This window comes from Somniosus microcephalus, chromosome 27, assembly GCF_052327205.1.
Source record: "Somniosus microcephalus isolate GS21.2 chromosome 27, FLI_Smic_1.0, whole genome shotgun sequence".
Lineage (NCBI taxonomy): Eukaryota > Metazoa > Chordata > Chondrichthyes > Squaliformes > Somniosidae > Somniosus > Somniosus microcephalus.
The window spans coordinates 21,127,059-21,144,310 of record NC_141013.1 but is presented as its reverse complement, the minus strand read 5'-3'; the positions used below and the strand labels follow the sequence as shown (position 1 = coordinate 21,144,310).

The 17,252-nt window shown below is 43.7% G+C and overlaps 1 long non-coding RNA gene across 1 annotated transcript; it reads left to right on the top strand.

Moving 5' to 3' along the window:
* Positions 1-525: 525 nt before the first annotated feature.
* LOC147100052 (uncharacterized) lies at positions 526-5,154 on the top strand. The gene is made up of 4 exons (XR_015073861.1): positions 526-601; positions 2,221-2,286; positions 2,852-2,984; positions 3,373-5,154. It is a non-coding gene; the product is annotated as an uncharacterized LOC147100052 (long non-coding RNA).
* The last annotated feature ends 12,098 nt before the right edge of the window (positions 5,155-17,252 follow it).

The window sequence follows — 17,252 nt, the reverse complement described above, 5'->3', positions numbered from 1 at the left end:
GCACTGTGCATGTGCTGAAAACCGACATTTCCGATCTGTCAAGCGTGCCCTTGACGGATTGGACACCTGCCCTGTAGAAGGGCCTCCACGGGCAGAGAGTTGCGCTTTCTGGAGACCCTCCACCCGCAGAAAACCCTTAGAATTCTTACGCCTGGTAAAAGCAAGTGTAAGGCCTGCTTTTACCAAGATAAGAATTGAAAAAAAATTTTTTTTTTAATTTTCACTCATTTATCATTTTAAAATACTTTAAAAAAGGTAAGTTTATTTTTAGCTCCGTAAAAAAACTTTAATTTTTTCAAAAAATTAAATTTTTGTTTAAAATATTTAATTTATTGCAATTTCAAATAATTTTAAAAAGGTGATTTAAAAAAAATGTATTTAATGTTTTACTATGTTTTTGGGGTGATCTCCATTCATATATTTGACAGCTCTATCTATCAAGTGTATGAAGGGAGATTCCCTTCTGTGATTGGCTTCCCATGGCCCACGTGATCCCAGGGACGCTTGTGAATTGCCCGCGCCCCTGGGATACGTGGGCCCTGCGCACTCGGAGTTTGGAGAGGCCCGGGATCGGAAGTATAGGTGCCTCGGGAGCCCTCAAGTAAGTTTGTAGATTTTTCCAGATCGGAAGCCTCCACACGCAGGAAGCCTCCAATCGGAAAATACGGCCCATAGAGTATATGTTCCACCAAAGATTTTGGTTGTAACCTAATTATAAAACCATAATATAAATTTCAGCACAAAAGGAGGCCATTGGGCCTGGTATGCCTATACCAATGTTATTTCCATACCAACGTGATCTACTTTACATGTTTTTTCTCCATACCCTTTAATATTTTGCCTCTTCAACTGTTGATCCATGCAATCCAAATTCTAATCACCCTTTGTGCAAAAAAATCTTCTAGCCTTTCGCTTTACGCTGTTAGCATCAATCCTAAATTTATGGCCCTAAGTTTATTTAGGCGACAATATCATGTGCAACAACAAAAGGTTTCATCGAGTTGCCAATCCTGAAATTCCATTTCAACTTGCTACATTAAATGAAGAGCAGTTCTGAGTAACATATGGTGTGAAATGTACTGTGTGGCCTTAGTTGTCTACAGTTAGAATAAATGGGCAAATGCCACAGTTAAATAATGGGGAAAAAAGGAATTTCCTACCAATGCATTCAATTGCTCATATCACAACATTCTGATGCAGTTATGACATTGGTATGATACCAATATCAGTTTTGAAGTGGTGTCGGCCAACAGTGCTGAGTTATACCTCCTGCCCATGCTGCCCTCCGAAACCAGAGCTCTACCCAGGAGCCTGCCACTACTGCCAAAAGTTTTTTACCTTAATTTATCATTGCTCTCTTTTTACTCTGTCATGACTCTACCTCTTTTCATTCTGTATTTGCTCCTATGGTGAATTCTGGAAGTGAGTTTAAATGAATTTCATCAGCAGCTGATCAAGACAATTCTGCAGCTGGTTGCTGAAATGCAGATACTCAGCAGGTATGGAAATGGTCGTTGATGCATTCTTCATCAGGCCCACTCTAATTTTGCCAAGCATAAACAATGTTATATGCTGATGTTCCTTTCTATATGTATATATTCAGGTGGAATTTTGTGTTGTACTGTATAAGGTGAGCGATATCTGGAGAATGGGATATTTCTCTCTTTGGCACCCAGTGTTGACACCAAACAGTCCCAGGTCAGATATGGCACCAGGCAGACAGAAAGTAAAGCGTCCTCTACTCTGCCCCCAAATTGCACCTTAATCCAACCACAGAAAACTTCCCATTTACACAAATGTGTATTTTCCGCTACCTCCACCAGCCATCCTACAGTCCTCTGAGTGAGATTGCTGGTGCCAGTTTATCCTAAATTATGGACAGTTTTATGTTGTGTGTTTCTGGCCACTCAGAACTGGGTTGCGAATACCCAATCTCATTTCATGTGGCACAAAGAGAATTTCTTCCTATCAGTCAAGGATGGGTTGGGACTAAATATCCACAGAGTGAAAGGATCGTGTTTTAAAGCACTGTACCAACAGTCCCAACTTGCTTAAATATTTTTAAATAATCTCCTGGCAGAAGATTTTCAGCTTTTAATATCAAAATCACTTGATAACATTTTTTTTTCAAAAGTTGAGTTTTTCAAATATACCTTTACAGCCACTGATCTCACATATATTGTTGTGTCTAATTTAAAAATAGTGTTGCTATATTTTCAGGACAATCCTGTGGGATCTTTCATCAGAGGAAAGTTGTTTGACAACAAATGATACACTTGAAAGATGGTATGTTTGTATAAAATCTTGACATTGTGAAACTTGAATTGTTTAACTTATACAAGACTAGATACGCTATTTAGAATAAAAGCAGAAAATGCTGGAAACACTCAGCGGGTTAGTCAGACCCTGTGGAGAGAGTAAGGTAGGGTTAACATTTCAGGTCGATGACCCTTCATCAGAACCGGTTTGGGTGTCGATCTGAAACGTTAATTCCACCTTCCTTTCATCACAGACGCTGCCTGACCTGCTGAGTGTTTCCAGCACTTTCTGTTTTGATTTCAGATTTCCAACATCTTTTTGTTTTATGGTTGTTAGACTACCAAGAAATTCGACTCAGTTGCCGGTTATGGATGAAATGTCTTTATTTCAAGCAGGTTGAAGTATGTGAGGGTTTGACTTATCTGATCACTTATAATTCCATTTGTAATTTCGGCACGCGAATCGTTAGGTACAAACTATTGAAACTCTACAGAAGACAAAATATTTAATATAGATGTATCACAGACACAAAAAATGGTGTGACGGACAGGTACACAGAAAATAAGCCAATTTTTTTTTAATTCATTCACAGGATGTGGGCATCACTGGCAAGGCCAGCATTTTTTGCCCATCCCTAATTGCGCTTGAGAAGGTGGTGGCTTGCTAGGGCAGTTCAGAGTCAACCACATTGCTGTGGGTCTGGAGTCACATATCAGCCAGACCAGGTAAGGACAGCAGATTTCTTTCCCTAAAGGACATTAGTGAAGCAGGTGGGTTTTTATGACAATCTGATAGTTTCATAGTCACCATTACTGACACTAGCTTTTTATTCCAGATTTATTTAATTAACTGAATTTAAATTCCCCAGCTGCTGTGGCAGGATTTGAACTTGTGTCTCTTGGATCATTAGTCCTGGATCTCTGCATTACTAACCCAGTGACATAACCACGATGCTACTGTACCTGTTGAACCCAACTCAATACGATAGGTTACATTATTATATACTCACTGACAAAAATCATTAATAGTAACCCTTAGGATGCATTGTGTGGCATCATATAGTAATCAACTATTGGCCACAGTAGTTGGGTTTATAACTTTCTCTACTCTCAGTTCCAGGTGACCCTGGAGATGGAGCACGCGGTGTCCGCCAGCACGCTCGAGGCCTTCCGGGACCGTGGGTACTGCAGGGACTGGAGTGTATCATCACCCCGGTCAACCGAACTTTTATTTAATTTGTTAAGTTTCATTTAATGTATTTTTGTTAAGTTACAGTTTATTTGTTTATGGGTTGCTCAAAAGAGTACACTCAGTTCCAAAACAGTCATGTCAATAACATACAAACTAGCTCTAAAACTACTATTTGCACCCTCAAACTAAATATGTTTCAGAAATAGAAAATGGTTTTTCATTTTTAAAGCATTCTTTCTGTATGTTTTTGATGTAAGTAGACAATTGTTGTGTTTTGTTGCCTAATAATATTACTCACTAAAGACCACTGGTCAGTTAGAAAGCATTATTGAAACCATTTGTTTCACATGTAAAAACACTTCAGGCAATTGTGTTTATAATTTCAGTTCAACCACTTAATAACTTTCAGCACTGCTTCCCAAAGTAATGGAGGGGAGAGATTCTCAAATGTTTTGGGATGTTTTGGGGGAGTTAATTAGTTCTCAGACTGCGAAGATCAGGCCTGTGAGTTTACAACTATGTGTTCTGGTTCAAGTATGGGAAAAGGCTGCAGGCAAATGGTACAAGGTATACATTTCTGTTATTGTTACATTTAGAAGAAAAAGGATTGTAAAAACCTGTTTTATATTTAAGGGTGCATTCACATTGGATTGATAGCATTGGTGTGAAGCAGTTTCACTTCATACTGATGCTGCAGTTATAGTGTAAATGCAGATTGAATTCAGAGTCAGGACCCAACCTGACACCAGGCCAAAGCAGAGTGAAACTCCTTGGAGGTGGGAGTTGTAATCTGCTTTGTTTGGGAGTCAAGATTGGCCTTCATATCCAGTTTGCACTCCCTGGTTTAGCATCAGTATGAAGGTGTTTTGGCTTCAAACTGACGTTAAACTTGTGGAGTGTGATTGCACTGTAAAATGCAGACGGAATTTAAACACTTTTAGAAGGTTGGACGGAAAATGTAGGCCCAATTACTGGGTATAATCAGAAATATTTGAATAGGTTTAAGAAAATTAATAGACATAAAAATTGAATATCGCATTGGAATTTAGAAAACTGGCTCAAAATGTGGAGTAGATTAGCCTTTGTATTGTACAAATCCCAGGTCCGAGTGTATGGGCCAGTTACACTATCACTTACACATTGATGCGAAGTGGTTTAGTATACACATTAGCACAAAATCAGTGATCTGAAGCAGGTCAACAATCTGACTGAGAAATGCACTAATTGTAAATGTTGTGGCACTATCCCCTGAAGGTGGTCTCACATCACTTGGATTTGACTGTATTTTGCTGTAAAGCCAACCTTAAAAAGTTCTCAAGTTATCTGTTGAACCTGCTTGGAGTTTCTTTCCTCCTTTTCCACCTAGTTCTCGCCTGACACCTTGCCTGCATATGGTTCGAAAGGAATGATTGTATTTCGCTCAACTGACCAGTCATCATGTGTGAGTCTAGACCGTGAATATCAGCAGCTGTTTAACTGTGGGCAGGGGGGTGGGGGGAGGAAATAGCAAGATCAAGCCCAATCCTGTTCTCTCAAACGTGTTCATGCAGATGACCAATTTTTCCTTCTAACCCAGCGCACTGAAGCTAACTTAGACCCCCTTCCCCCTCCATTGCAGTCCAAACTGAGATCAGTTAATTCGGTACAGACTGGGGATCAAAGTTGTTATTTGTGGCTCAATTACTCACTGACCCTAACCAGGAGAGCTGACCCTCCCATCACCTCTCCTAATAAAATGCAACTGCCAATCAGAAGCGTGTGAAGGTATGTACAACCTGCATGTTTTTTTTTTTATTCGCTTATGGGATGTGGGCATCACTGGCAAGGCCGGCATTTATTGTCCATCCCTAGTTGTCCTTGAGCAGGTGGTGGTGAGCTGCCTTCTTGAACCGCTGCAGTCCGTGTGGTGAAGGTAGTCCCACAGTGCAGTTACGGAGGGAGTTCCAGGATTTTGACCCAGTGATGATGAAGGATTGGCGATATACTTCTAAGTCAGGATGGTGTGTGACTTGGAGGGGAACTTGGAGATGGTGGTGTTCCCATGCGCCTGCTGCCCTTGTCCTTCTAGGTGGAAGAGGTCGCGGGTTTGGGAGATGCTGCCGAAGAAGCCTTGGCAAGTTGCTGCAGTGCATCTTGTAGATGGTACACACTGCAGCCACGGTACGCCGGTGGTGGAGGGAGTGAATGTTTAAGGTGGTGGATGAGGTGCCAATCAAACGGGCTGCTTTGTCCTGGATGGTGTCGAGCATCTTGAGTGTAGTTGCAGCTGCACTCATCCAGGTAAATGGAGAGTATTCCATCACACTCCTGACTTGTACAGAGCTCCAGTGCTACACAGGCACCCGAATCTGCCAACTACACACTGCAGTATATGGCCACCTGTCTGAGACCAGTGCCTGCAGTATAACTGACATTCGGAGGAGCAGCTGTTTGCAGTTTGAGAAAATGCCAAAAAAAGATTTTGGAAGACGTTCAATGTGCATGTTTTTATTCATCTAAATAACAACAGTGGCAAGGAAGAAAGCGACCCAATAACGAGAAAGTGACAGCTTCTGAAATGGAGGAAGTTCATTCAGGATTATAACTGCTTGTGTAGCATGAACCTTTACTGGACACAAAGTAGACAATATTAAGAGATGTTCTAGTTGTATTTAAAGCAAGTGGAATTATAGCATGCAGACCTAAACCCAACTCTTGGAAGGATACAGAAGCTGAACAATTTTGTGTGACTTTCAGTGGTTTTGGTGCCTTATGTGAAGCTCTTATCTGTCTAATAACGTCTCAAAATCTTATGCCAGAGTTGTGGCAACACACAAGAATTCGCCAGAGACAATTGTTCAGTTTGCAGAGGAGATTTTGCATTTGTGTGTTAAGATCTATGAATGAGAATATCAGGTTCAAATATAATTGATGTTTTTTTCTTCATGTTGAACAACATCCTCAGCCATTGATATGGTGAATTGTGATGTTGGCTCCCTTGATCCACAATTTTTGAAGATGTTCTTCAAAATGCAAGAGAAGTATATGAAGGTGATATCAATCGGGACAGAAAAATTATCTGGACTTTGGGACTAAAATCCTTGGCGCACCACTGGCAAGCTATCTGGGCATGGTCTCGGATCCCCTTGAGGTAATTCAGCAAGTGGTCGCAGGCCTCCTTGTTTGATGTGAGAAAATGATGTCCAGGATTGACACGGTCACATTCGATCAATTCTTACACTTCCAGGCATTGACTGGCTGAAAAATGGCCATTGGAACTTTCTTTCTAGCCAATCAAAACGTTATTTTTATATATGGTTCCCACTTCCGAAATACCGAATGGGATCCAGGAGGCTGAAGAAAGTAAGTAAAATATTTTCAGAGTGTTTTTTTTAAAACAAAAATGAATAGAATATATTGGGTATATTAAATAGAAATAAAGTATAAGCATTTAAAAAAATTTGAAATACAAGTACTGAAAACATCTTGGAAAAATGTAACAGAAGAGAACAGGTTGTTAAAAAGAGAAGACAATGCAATTAGGAGTAATGTTTAAAATTAATTATCTTGTAGGATTAAGAATGTTATTCCTAATATGTGAATAACTTTATTAATTTAACTGTTTGTCTCAGCATCAGTATGTGAACTGACTTTTTTTTTAAATGGCTGAACCAGGAAGGCAGGAGATCCCTGGATTCACTGATGGTTTAAGCACAACTTCAATTTATTTCTGCTAATTTTTGATCTTCCTTGTTGCATAAAGGGATTAATCAACTAATTGTAACACTTTTTACTGAAGTGAAGGCACAACCTAACACACTTGCATGACTGATCAATGTGTCTCTAGTACCTTTTGAATGCAGCTGTGAATAAATTAACTCCTGTAAAGGTAAATATTTTATGAGGAGCTTTTTAAGGCATACCTTAAAATAACTTGGACTTTTTTTCCTGTAATGTTTGCGCCAACTGATTCAGTAGTTAACAGTACCTTGCCACTATCTTTTAATAGCAGCTTTACTTTCTATGTAGTAAATAAAATTAGGGCTCATGGGATTGGGGGTAATATACTAGCATGGATTGAGGATTAGTTAATGGACAGAAAACAGAGAGTAGGAATAAATGGGTCATTTTCGTATGGGCAGGCTGTAACTAGTGGGGTACCGCAAGGATCAGTGCTTGGGCCTCAGCTATTCACAATCTACATCAATGATTTGGACGAGGGGACCAGATGTAATATATCCAAGTTTGCTGATGATACAAAGCTGGGTGGGAATGTAAATTGTGAGGAGGATGCAAAGAGGCTTCAAGGGGATATAATGAGTGGGCAAGAACATGGCAAATGAAATATAATGTGGAGAAATGTGAAGTTATCCAATTTGGTAGGAAAAATAGAAAAGCAGAGTTTTTTAAATGGTGAGAGATTGGGAAATGTTTGGTGTTCAGAGGAACCTTTTTTTATTCGTTTATGGGATGTTTCCATCACTGGCTAAGCCAGTATTTATTGCCCATCCCTAATTGCCCTTGAGAAGGTGGTGGTGAGCCGCCTTCTTGAACCGCTGCAGTCCGTGTGGTGAAGGTACTCCCACAGTGCTGTTGGGTAGGGAGTTCCAGGATTTTGACCCAGCGACAATGAAGGATCGGCGATATACTTCTAAGTCAGGATGGTGTGTGACTTGGAGGTGGTGGTGTTCCCATGCGCCTGCTGCCCTTGTCCTTTTAGGTGGAAGAGGTTGCGGGTTTGGGAGGTGCTGTCGAAGAAGCCTTGGCGAGTTGCTGCAGTGCATCTTGTAAATGCAGCCACGGTACACCAATGGTGGAGGGAGTGAATGTTTAAGGTGTTGGATGGGGTGCCAATCAAGCAGGCTGCTTTGTCCTGGATGGTGTTGAGCTTCTTGAGTGTTGTTGGAGTTGCACTCATTCAGGCAAGTGGAGAGTATACACTCCTTACTTGTGCCTTGTAGATGGTGGAAAGGCTTTGGAAAGTCAGGAGGTGAGACACTCGTCACAGAATACCTAGCCTCTGACCTGCTCTTGTTGCCACAGTATTTATGTGGCTGGTCCAGTCAAGTTTCTGGTCAATGGTGACCCCCAGGATGTTGATGGTGGGGGATTCAGCAATTGTAATACCGTTGAATGTCAAGGGGTGGTGGTTAGACTCTCGCTTGTTGGAGATAGTCATTGCCTGGCACTTAAGTGGCAGGTAGCATTCACGCCACACATCAGCCCAAGCCTGAACATCCAGGTCTTGTTGCATGCAGGCATGGACTGCTTCATTACCTGAGGAGTTGTGAATGGCACTAAACACTGTTCTGTCATCAGCGAACATCCCCATTTCTGACCTTATGTTGGAGGGAAGGTCATTGATGAAGCAGCTGAAGATGGTTGGGCCTAGGATACTGCTCTGAGGAACTCCTCCAGCAATGTCCTGGGGCTGTGATGATTGACCTTTAACCTCCACAACCATCTTCCTTTGTGCTAGGTATGAGTCCAGCCAGTGGAGAGTTTTCCCCGATTCCCATTGACTTCAGTTTTACTAGGGCTCCTTGATGCCACATCTGGGTGTCCTTGTACACAGATCACTGAAAGTTAACATGCAGGTACTGCAAGCAATTAGGAAAGCAAATAGTATGTTGGCCTTTAGTACAAGAGGATTTGTGTATAAGAGTAAAGATTTCTTACTGCAATTATATAGGGTCCTGGTAAGACCACACTTGGAGTATTGTGTACAGTTTTGGTCTCCTTACCTAAGGAAGGATATACTTGCCATAGAGGGAGTGCAACAAAGGTTCACCAGACTGATTCCTGGGATGGGGTGATTGTCCTATGAGGAGAGATTGAGTAGACTAGGCCTATATTCCCTAGAGTTTAGCAGAATGAGAGGTGATCTCATTGAAACATACAACATTCTTACAGGGCTTGACAGGGTAGATGCAGGGAGGATGTTTCCCCTGGCTGGGGAGTCTAGAACCAGGGGCCACAGTCTCAGAATAAGGGGTCGGCCATTTAGAACTGAGATGAGGAGAAATTTCTTCACTCAGAGGGTGGTGACTCTTTGGAATTCTCTACCCCAGAGGGCTGTGGAGGCTCAGTCGTTGAGTATATTCAAGATAGAGATCGATAGATTTTTGGATATTAAGGGAATCAAGTGTTATGGGGATAGTGCAGGAAAGTGGAGTTGAGGTAGAAGATCAGCCATGATCTTATTGAATGGCGGAGCAGGCTCGAGGGGCCAAATGGCCTACTCCTGCTCCTATTTCTTATGTTATGCTTTCAGTTCCTTAAATTCAGCTACATGGAGTCCTAGGAACCAAATATTCTGGCTGCATAAAGGGGGAGTCACCATGGTTGTTGACTGTGCTTCACAAATCTCTTTGCACTCTTTTGCAAAGGTAACTGAAGTAGTGGATGAGGAATATCCAGTGGATATAATACACTGAGATTTCCAGAAGGTATTTGATAAGCTGCTGCATCCGAGGCTTTTAATGAAGGTAAAAGTGCATTACTGACAAAATAGCTAGCTGGGTAGCAAATAGGCTAAGCAATAGAAAGCAGAAAGTGATGATAAATAGGCAAGGTTCTGTATTGGGACGATAACTAGTGGCGTTCCACAGTCTTGGATCCTCTTGGTGATGGAATCTTCTGGTAATGTTGTAAAGCTGGCTGATTACACCAAGTTATTTTGGTCAGGTGTGCAGTGTAGGGGAGACTTGACTACACAAATGGACCTGGACAAACCAAGTGGATAGGTTAAGGAATGGCAAATGGAATTTAAGGAGAGATAACAGGAAAAATGTAAGGACACAAGGATTCGATGTAACAATGGAAACATTTCTGCTGAAAATTGTGGAATGGGAAAAGAGTTTGGGTGCAATTGCTGATGATGCACTAATGCTGTTAACAAGGAAAATCGGTTCCTTGGATATATCTGTAGATCCATTTGATTACAAGTTAGATAGGTCACTTTAACTCTTACTCATTGGGTGAGGCCATTTGGAATACTATATATGCAATTTTGGTTATCTCCTGTTTAAAAGAAAGTATTGGAACAAAGTGGAGGGAGGCACCCTGAAGTGTGTAATCTCAATCCCTTTCCCTTCAGAGTAAGTTCAACCTTTGAAACCTGATTCACTCTCCTTGGCCACTGCAGCTTTGCACCAACAGTAAACGTGTGAAGTGTCAGCGTACTGTTAAAGGGAGGTAGTGGACTGGGAGCATTTTGGTACTTCAGCATTGAATATTTTACTAAGTTTTTTTATTTTTCATTTCCCAAAGCTACCTTTTGCCACAATCCTTCATTTTGCTGTGCTACACTTCTGAAATCCAAGTCTCATTAGCTGAGATGTGAATGCCCTCTAGACAGCAGGATCCTGTTCTTTCTCTGCCTCTGTCACCTGCTTCGGATCATTCATGCTCTGTCACATCCCCAGTGCACTCCTCTCCAGCTCACTCTTTAAACCGCTCAGGGTGGATATATCTGAGCTCGTGCTTAGGAGGGATAGAGTGAGTGACAATATGTGCTGCGAAATACTGCCTAGTGGCAGTGGGTTAACGATGTGTGCTGTGAAATAATGGTGTGTTGCTGGCAGTGGGGCCTGGGCTGGCTTCCTCTGGCACACCTAGAGAAAGATAAAGAAAGGTTATAAGGATGTCTTTGAGAAGCATTCAGATGTAACTTTCAATACCAGGAGTAACATGATAAAGTGCTTCAGTATATGGCTTGTTGCCAGTGAGAGGATAGTATGAGAAGAAAGAACAAGAGAAGCTTACCACAACCCTGAACTGGGGCCAGTCTTGCTATTTCTCCATCTGCAGCACTTTCCCTGGCCTCTTTCCCTGTATTTGTAAGGTTCTTCTTGTTATGGAATTAGAGAACAAATGTTGGGGAATGTCATCTTCCTGTGGTGCATTAATCTGGGATTAATCAAATAATCTAGAGCAATAGTGGGAACAGTGGGACAAGAGTCCATTTGCAGAAACAAAAGGGCCAACTGAGATAAGAATGAATTGGGTCAGTGACAGAAATTTGATGGAAGACGAGAAGGATGCGAATAGATTCGGACCTGCTCCATCAGTTACCCAACACTGCTCTTTCTACCTTCATCCGGGACGAACGCATGCATAAAGAATGGGTTAAAAGCGGCTAGTCCGAGGCAGTGGTCAACATTTCAGGTTGTTCATGCAGGAAAATGGACCATCACTCGGGCAGAACAATTGTGACTTCTACTTAACCACATATTTCAACAAGGTGACCCACCTCGGTCATCTAACAATCGCATGTTTTTCTTTTACCCAGAGAGTGGTGAGAATGTGGAATTCGCTGTCACAGGGAGTGATTGAAGCGAATAGTATAGAAACACTTAAGGGGAAGTTAGATAAGCACATAAAGAAATAGAGGGTTAGGTTGATAGTTAGATGAGAAAAGACGGAAGGAGGCTCGAGTGGAGCATAAACACCAGCATGGAGCAGCTGGGCCAAATGGCCTGTTTCTGTGCTGTAAATTCAATTACAAGTTATTTGCTCTGTGTAATTGTGTTCTTGCTTGATTGTGGGTTGCCTTCTCCTTCAACTAGCATTAAAGTGAAATATTCCAATTGTCATTATGACTTATGGTGATACCAAAATGTCAACATGGAACCCATAGTGGGTTATACATGCATCATGCAGTTACATTAGATGGAAGGATTTGCTTTGTCTGAATGCGTGTAAGGATGTGAGTGAAGAAACCGAGAGGAAGGGTGGTGATGCAAAATGTGCCCTGCTGCATAATGAGCATTCGTGGTAACCCTTGTAAAGTACTTTGAGACAGTGTGAGGGGGGGGTGGTAATTCGAAGTGTTTAGTACACTACATTTAACAGGTGGGTTGTCCTACCTTGGCTGACCTGAAAGTCATTACATTTCTACCTGCATTGCGGCCAGCGTAAGGTGTCCGTGGCTGTCACTGCACCTGCCACTTCTTGCCGTTCTCCTTGAGCGGCTCACCTGGGAATTCTGTGTCGCCCATTCCAAGAAGGTCCCCATCCCCCACCTTGCTTTTCTGACAACTTGGCCCAATCCAAGTCCATTCTTGGGCCACCTGCGCTCCTTGCAAACATTGCGATCCACCAAACAAATCTTGTGGCATTCAAATCCAAAAAGGGGGAATTTTTCGGGGGGTCAGCCTTTCGGTGGCGGCTTCGGGTGGGAATTTTTTTTTGACCGGTTCGGGACTCCGCTGTCAACCCGCCTCCGCCTGACTTTCCCAGATGTTGGGTCTCTGCTGAACAGACCTGACACGCAGCGGCAGGGGAGGCAATTCAGGTCATCATGACCTTGTTAACAGCCCATTAAAAAGTATTTTGAGCTCGTCTTGCCATTTTACAAGGTCGCCCACGGGGTCCACGCTGCTCGAGGATCACGTCGGGTAATGAGGTTGGGAGTTGTATGAGCATGGAATCATCTCTTGTCAGCTGCAAATGTGCTATAAAAGCTCCCATCTCACAGCTGTTCACTTTCCAAGCTCTGAATCTGTTGCTTACTGCATTTGGAAGACAGATTGAGCTTTCTGCAGGTTGCAAGTGTTTGGAGTCAACTCTCTATCCAATGCCACCTCACTGGAACAACCTCTCTCACCATTGACAGATCACTTCTGTCATCTCAACTTCACCTGCCATCTATTACATCAGCATCGGTGCCCTTGAAACAATCTCACCTTGGTCCTCAGAATCCCACCACGATCAGTCCCAACACCAGCAGCACCAACAACAACACCAACCTTCTCTGCAATCAACTGATGCTGCACAGGACAGAGGGCATCAGCACCCAACCACATTGCTGCCAGGGATGGCCTCACCATAGCCAGATTTACTTCACTTGACACTGTACACCCTGGCTGCCACATGATACGCCAGGTTGGCACCACCCCACACCAACACCATAAAGCATCCCTACAATGCCCAACCCATTCCGTTCACACTCATCACCATTGTGGGGATACCGTTATGTTTCACCATTCACTGCAACTCACAAAGCGTCCAAGAATACAGTGTGTTGAAAATAAAAGTTTAATGATTGACACCACATCAACAACAACTTGTATTTATATAACGCCTTTAACATAGTAAAACGTCCCGAGGCACTGCACAGGAGTATTATAAGACAAAAAATTTGACACCGAGCCACATAAGGAGAAATTAGGGCAGGTGACCAAAAGCTTGGTCAAAGAGAGGTAGGTTTTAAGGAATGTCTTAAAGGATGTAGAGAGGCGGAGAGGTTTAGGCAGGGAATTCCAGAGCTTAGGGCCTAGGCAACAGAAGGCACAGCCACCAATTGTTGAGCAATTATGATCAGGGATGCTCAAAAGGTCAAAATTAGAGGAGCGCAGATATCTCGTGGGGTTGTGGGGCTGAAGGATATTAGAGATAGGGAGGGGCGAGGCCAGGAGGGATTTGAAAACAAGGATGAGAATTTTGAAATCGAGGCGCTGCTCAACCGGGAGCCAATGTAGGTCAGCGAGCACAGCTGTGATGGGTCAGCAGGACTTGGTGCGTGTTAGGACATGGGCAGCCGAGTTTTGGATGACCTCAAGTTTACGTAGGGTGGAATGTGGGAGGCCAGCCAGGAGTGTGTTGGAATAGAGGTAACAATGGCATGGATGAGGGTTTCAGTAGCAGATGAGCTGAGGCAAGGGCGGAGACGGGCGATGTTGCGGAGGTGGAAATAGGCGGTCTTTGTTATGCTGCGGATATGTGGTCGGAAGCTCATTTCAGGGTCAAATATGACACCAAGGTTGCGAACAGTGTGGTTGAGCCTCAGACAGATGTTGGGGGAGGGGGATGGAGTCAGTGTCTAGGGAACGGAATTTGTGGTGGGGACCGAAAACAATGGCTTCGGTCTTCCCAATATTTCATTGGAGAAAATTTCTGCTCATCCAGAACTGGATGTCGGACAAGCAGTCTGACAATTTAGAGACCATGGAAGGGCTGAGAGAAGAGGTAGTGAGGTAGAGCTGGGTGTCATCAGCGTACATGGAGAAACTGACTATGTGTTTTCGGATGATGTCGCCAAGGGGCAGCAGAGATAACGATGCGGGAGCGGGAAGAGAAGCCATTGCAGGTGATTCTCTGGCTATGATTAGATAGATAAGAATGGAACCACGCGAGTGCAGTCCCACCCAGCTGGACGACGGTGGAGAGGCATTGGGGAAGGATGGAGTGGTCAACTGTGTCAAAAGCTGTTAACAAGTCAAGAAGGACGAGGAGGGATAGTTTACCTTTGTCACAGTCACAAAGGATGTCATTTCTGACTTTGAGAGCCGTTTCGGCTCTGTGACAGAGGCGGAAGCCTGATTGGAGGGATACAAACATGGAATTGCAGGAAAGATGGGCACAGATTTGGAAGGCGACAACACATTCAAGGACTTTGGAGAGGAAAAGGAAGTTGGAGATGGGGCAGTAGTTTGCAAGGATGGAGGGGGTCAAGGGTTGGTTTTTTGAGGAGAGGGATTGACATGAATCAGTCATTCATGAAAGAAAGACTTATGAAATAATACTGATTGGCCTACAGGTGGCGCTGTCCAGGGAGAGTATAAATACTCAGGCACGGGCCCAGCTTGCGCAGGACATTCTTAACAGGATCTAGTGAAGGACACAACTAGACCTCCATGTTGTAAAACAGTTGATTAAAGCTTTGTTTAACGCTTAGACCAAGTGCCTAGTAATTTTCTTACATCCAGGATGATGATGGCAGATTTGAGGGTGAGGGGGACAGTACCTGAGGAGAGATAACTGGTAACAATGTCAGCTAACATGGGAGCCAGAAAAGGAAGTTGGGTGGTCAGCAGTTTGGTAGGAATAGGGTCGAGGGAGCAGGAAGTGGGTCTCATGGACAAGATGATCACGGAGAGATCGGAGAGAAACTGGAGAAAGATGTGAGTTCAGGACTAGGAACTTTACATGAACATTGGCTAAAACACACAAGTGCCTACCCTTGTGTGTTGTTAGTTGGTATGATTGGACTAGGATGAGGGTAAGTGTGAGGGGTGGCTAGTGAGATGGGGAAGTGACAATGTAGATAGAGAGGGATGGGTGGAGGTGCAAGGTAAGTTGGTGTGAGTAAGAATGTGCAGGAGTAGGGTAGGGAAGGCAGAGTGATGGGGATGTGATGAGAGGCACAGCAGGATGAGGTTGAGTGTGGCTTTGCAGTAACGTTTCGTGATCTAATGAGATCATTGAAAGATTTGCGCCACTGCAGCCTGGTCCTCCTGACCACATCCCTGCTTGTGTCCTCCTGTGCAATGAGCAACCAGGCTGCGTTGGTCTCCTGGGGAGGTCTCTTCCGCCTATTGGAAGGGAAGAGGACCTCCCTGCGTGCTGTGACTCCCTCCATAAGCATATGGAGGGAGTCATGGGAGAGCCTGGGTGCAGCTTTGTGCCTTCGTGCCATGCTTGTCAATGTTTGCAGCACCTCAATGCTGTAGAACACTGACAACACAACTGTCAAAATTAATTTGCGCATGGTCCCTTTAAGGAAACCGGCTGATGACGTATCAGCAAATGACGTCATCAGACCTGCTTCCTTCAATTGGCTGAAAAACGTGCTGGACGGGCTTAACAAGCCCAATCGGCGTAAAATCATTCTACACAGCAGGCTAGAGCCAGCAGCGGGGTCAGGACCCACCACTGACGTCTCCTGCCCCGGACCCGCCGAGGGTAGGGGAAATCACGGCCATAATGCCTGTCCCTTCAAACTGCTCCAGTAGAAGTACAGGATTTTTCTCACCAACCAAGGGACAAGCTCCCAATCACAGGCATTGTCAACACCAGGAGCTTGTCGACATCATGTTGGTTTGACTGATCCCATAGATGTGTGGTGTTACTCTACTAGAAGTTGAGCAGGAGCTCTTCCTGACCATCCAACTTACATGAAAGAGTGCTACCCAATGCACCTGAACACAGCATTAATGTTAGCTTTCTAATCATCATTTTACATTTTGTTCTTAAACAAAACATAAAATAACTATTTAAATACATTCAGTGGCAGGTGAAGTCTTCCTGCTCTGCACAGTTTCAATTAGTAATTTCTATAGCGTCTTGTTAGGAAACATTTCTCATCATCCCTTGCAAATGTCTCAAATAAAAAAATATCTATATATATAAATCGGTCGATCTGTCTGTCATTCTGTCATTCTGTCTGTCATCGCGTGTGCATCTGTCGGGCTATGCGCTCGAAAGTTACAGGGCGTGCCTACGCGCGCGTTACCTCCAAAGAAAGCTTACGCTTCCGAGACGGTTTTAAGCGTATTTACGTTTCGGCCGGGCTAAAATCGCGCCTGCAGTATCCGAAAAACCTTCAACGTTCCGCTCATTAGCATCTCATTATCCGCTCATTAGCGACAGAGTGACCTCGAGGTCGACCAATCGTACGGCGGCTTGCTGCCGCGTGCGGCCGGGCCCTCCTACGGTCGAGTGACGGGACGATTGACCAATCCTACGCTTTGGTGACCTGACGGTCGACCAATCGGTGCGTGTGTGGGCGGGCCTTATCGTTCTGAACCGAGGTGAGTCGCCGCCATCTTGCTTCCGTTCTTTTTCCTGCTTTCTGCGTCTTTCTTTTCAAATATACATTTCCAGCAAAATAAAATTGAATTTATTAAATAGTTTTAAAAAAAACTTCATTCATTTGTAAATATTTTTTCTAACCTCAACATTCTTTTTGCTACCTTTCCCCGTTTTTTTGTTAGGCCCTGAAAGCCTGGGCCTTTCTTGCCCAGCCAGGCCCGAGCTAGGGCTTCTGCTAAGCTCCTCACCACCCCCCATGCATCACGTTACCCGGGGCAACGGCGCTC